This window comes from Nicotiana attenuata, unplaced genomic scaffold (genome assembly GCF_001879085.1).
Source record: "Nicotiana attenuata strain UT unplaced genomic scaffold, NIATTr2, whole genome shotgun sequence".
Lineage (NCBI taxonomy): Eukaryota > Viridiplantae > Streptophyta > Magnoliopsida > Solanales > Solanaceae > Nicotiana > Nicotiana attenuata.
Genome location: NW_017674498.1, coordinates 26,107 through 29,488, shown reverse-complemented (window position 1 = coordinate 29,488; position 3,382 = coordinate 26,107).

Genomic DNA, 3,382 nt, shown 5'->3' with positions numbered 1-3,382 from the left:
TGGTGTATCGGACCACTCGAATCACACCCTCTTTCAACTGTTTGGTGACTTCTTCTTTGATCTTGTCACTGATATCTGTTTTAAACTTTCTCTGTTTTTGTTGGGCAGGGGGATAACTGGGGTAAGTTGGCAATTTGTGCACCACTAAATCAACACTCAGTCCTAGCATATCATCATAGGACCAGGCAAACACGTCTTTGAATTCGAACAAAAGTTGGATCAATGAATCCCTAGTTCTTTCATCAGTGTGAATGCTTATCATGGTTTCCTGGACCTCTTCCGAACTACCCAAATTAACTGGCTCAGTTTCATTTAAGTTTGGCTTAGGCTTATTCTCAAATTGTTCCAGTTCTCGGTTTATTTCCCTAAAAGCCTCGTCTTCATCATATTCTGGTTCTTGATTCATTATTTCACAGTTAGACAGCATGTTAGGATCTGGGCATGAAGTCCGCAAGCATGTCATGTTATTTAAGTCCGCATTATTAGAACTGAAAAGAGAGATAAGAAAAATAACGAAAATCAGAAAGAATAAAGAAAGAGATTCATAGACGATGAAATATTGATTTCATTTCATTGAATTTGAAGATAGGAGGGTTTACATTGGAATTTAAAAGACAGTAAACTAAACACATTTGAGTTACACCCTAAAATAACTCGGAATGCAGAAAAGATGGCAAGACTGAACTACCAGGATTCCCGCCTAACTGGGAATGGAGTAGCCTTCCAATTTTGAAGCTTGGCATTCTGCCCCACATATTGCACCTCAGCAGTGCTTGAGCCTTCACCCGGCTGGACCATATGAGCCTCATATAACATTTGCCCCATCGCTCCACAAATGTCCTCAATTTCTTCGGCCGTGAAAGACTCATCTTCTTCCTCTACGTATCTTGGCTTAACAAACGTTTTGAAGAGATGTGGGACTGGCTGAGGCAGGACCCACCCATTGTTTTTACGTTCATTAGCCCATGTCATGTCAACTTCTGTAGCTTGTAAACCCACACCGAAGAATTTCTCACAGGCAGTTAGAGTGATGGGCTCCGTGATACCTTGCAAAGATACCCCGAGCCCTTTCCCGGGCTTATATCGTGCTTGATTATTTCAGTGGCGACCATGATTGACGCGTTTCACAAGAAGGGTTGAGGACACGGGGTTCCCTCCTCACACTGGTCCTTGACCACGATCTCAAAAGCTTGGTAGACTATGTGCTCACTACCTTCTTTAGCCTCCAGACAGGGAACTGATGGGTCACTGTAGATTGATTGCTCATCTTCTCCATGGACCACGATTTCTTGGTCTTTGTGTTCAAACTTAACCATTTGGTGGAGGGTAGAAGGTAAGGCTCCTGCAGCATGGATCCAAGGCCTTCCTAGGAGAAAATTGTAGGAGGTGTCCATGTCCAAAACCTGAAATGTTACTTCAAAATCCACAGGGCCGATGGTTAGGAACAAATCAATCTCCCCTATCGTGTCCCTCTTGACGCCGTCAAAAGCACGTACACAAACATTGTTGGGTCTAATCCTTTCAGTCCCAATTTCCATTCTTTGTAAGGTCGAGAGGGGGCAAATGTCAACCCCAGATCCGCCATCCAACATAACTCTTTTCACGTAGTATCCTTCACATTTAACGGTCAAATGAAGAGCTTTATTGTGGGCAGCCCTTTCTGGAAGCAAATCGTTTCGACTGAATGAAATCCGGTTGACTTCAAAAAATCGTTCCGCCATTCTTTCCAATTGTTCAACCGTGGTCTCGACTAGAACATATGCTTCATTAAGCGCTTTCGACAGCACTTTATGATGCTCATTCGAACTTATCAGTAGAGACAAAAGTGAGACCTGGGAGGGAGACTTCCGGAGTTGGTCAATTACATCGTAGTCCAAGGTTTTCATCTTTCGGAAGAATTCCTCTGCCTCTTCAGCACTGACTGGCTTTTTAAGCGGAAAACACTTCTATTTTTTCTTGTTCAATTCTTCCAAGTTGAGGTATTTCCCAGACGGGTTTGTTTCATTCACTTCCCCCATGATTTCTTTTCCTTTGTACGTCACCACTACTTTGTTGTAGTTCCAGGGGACGGCAGTGGGGTCCTTCATGGGATTCAGTGGTGCGCGGCTGACAACCACGGGCTCAGTCAGTCTGGGTGATATTATCGGCCCCCGCGCCACATAAGTCCTCTTTGGTACGTACATCTTTGGTACCTTCAGCGTAACCTTGTTTTGCTCAAACCTTTTGGGGGGACACAACACGAACTGTTCCTTTCTGGGGCCCTGGGAACATAAAGAATAGCCTTTTTAGGGGGTTCTGCCCCTGTCTTGGTTTCCACAACCTTTTCTATGCTTCGAGGAGTGGAGTTGCTTTTCTTCTCATCCTTAGCTTGCTTTGCTGCCGCTTTGGTGTTCTTTTCAACATCGGCAATAGCAATGATAGCTTTCAAAGCTAGGTCGAACTCTTTGTCCTCACAAATCATCCCAATAACTAGCCCGTTGTTATGAGCTGGTAATGGGTTATTGGTTACATTGGGGACCTCCTCATCCCTCAACACCACCCGCTATTGTTCTATCAGGTTCCCGACCGCTCTCTTAAGGGTCCAGCAATCTTTAGTGTCGTGCCCTTCTGCCCTTAAATGATAAGCACATCGGGTACCGGGTCGGTAGGAGGATGACTCTGGGATTTTCCTGTTCGGAGGTACGGGCTGCAACAAACCCATTGGACCAACTTTGGGAAGAGGCTGGAATATGATTCACCGATGGTTGTGAAGTTGGTTTTTCTGGGTGGTTAACGGGCACGGGCGTTATATGGAAAATTATTCTATGGTGGATGGAGATTATATGGAGCTTGGTGAGGAGGGTTATTTCTGGGAGGTGGAGCTCTGTTCTGGTTATACTGTTGTTGCGGCCGAGCGTATGGCTGGGCATTCATTACTGCATAAGGTTGAGGAGTCATGGCATATGCCGCATCTTGGTGAGGGTAGTAATATTGCGGGGTGCTTGAAGAGGAACCAAAGTAACCTCGGGGTTGACGGGGGTTTCTCAAACTTGAGGCCATCATTGCCACTTCTTCTTTCTTTTTCTGGTTTGCTGCAGCCCCCGACCTGCTCTGGATTGCTTGAGAGGTGGCACTTATAGCCGACTGGCTCAGGATACGACCCGTTTTCAAACCATTCTCCACCATTTCCCCAATCTTTATGGCTTCTGCAAATGGCTTGCCCATAGCGGACAACATGTTCTGGAAGTAATCAGCCTCTTGGGCTTGCAAGAAGACACTGACCATCTCGGTCTCATCCATTGGGGGTTTCACCCTAGCAGCTTGTTCACGCCACTTTATAGCATACTCTCGGAAGCTCTCCGAAGACTTCTTTTTGAAATTGGACAAAAGAGTTTCTATCTTG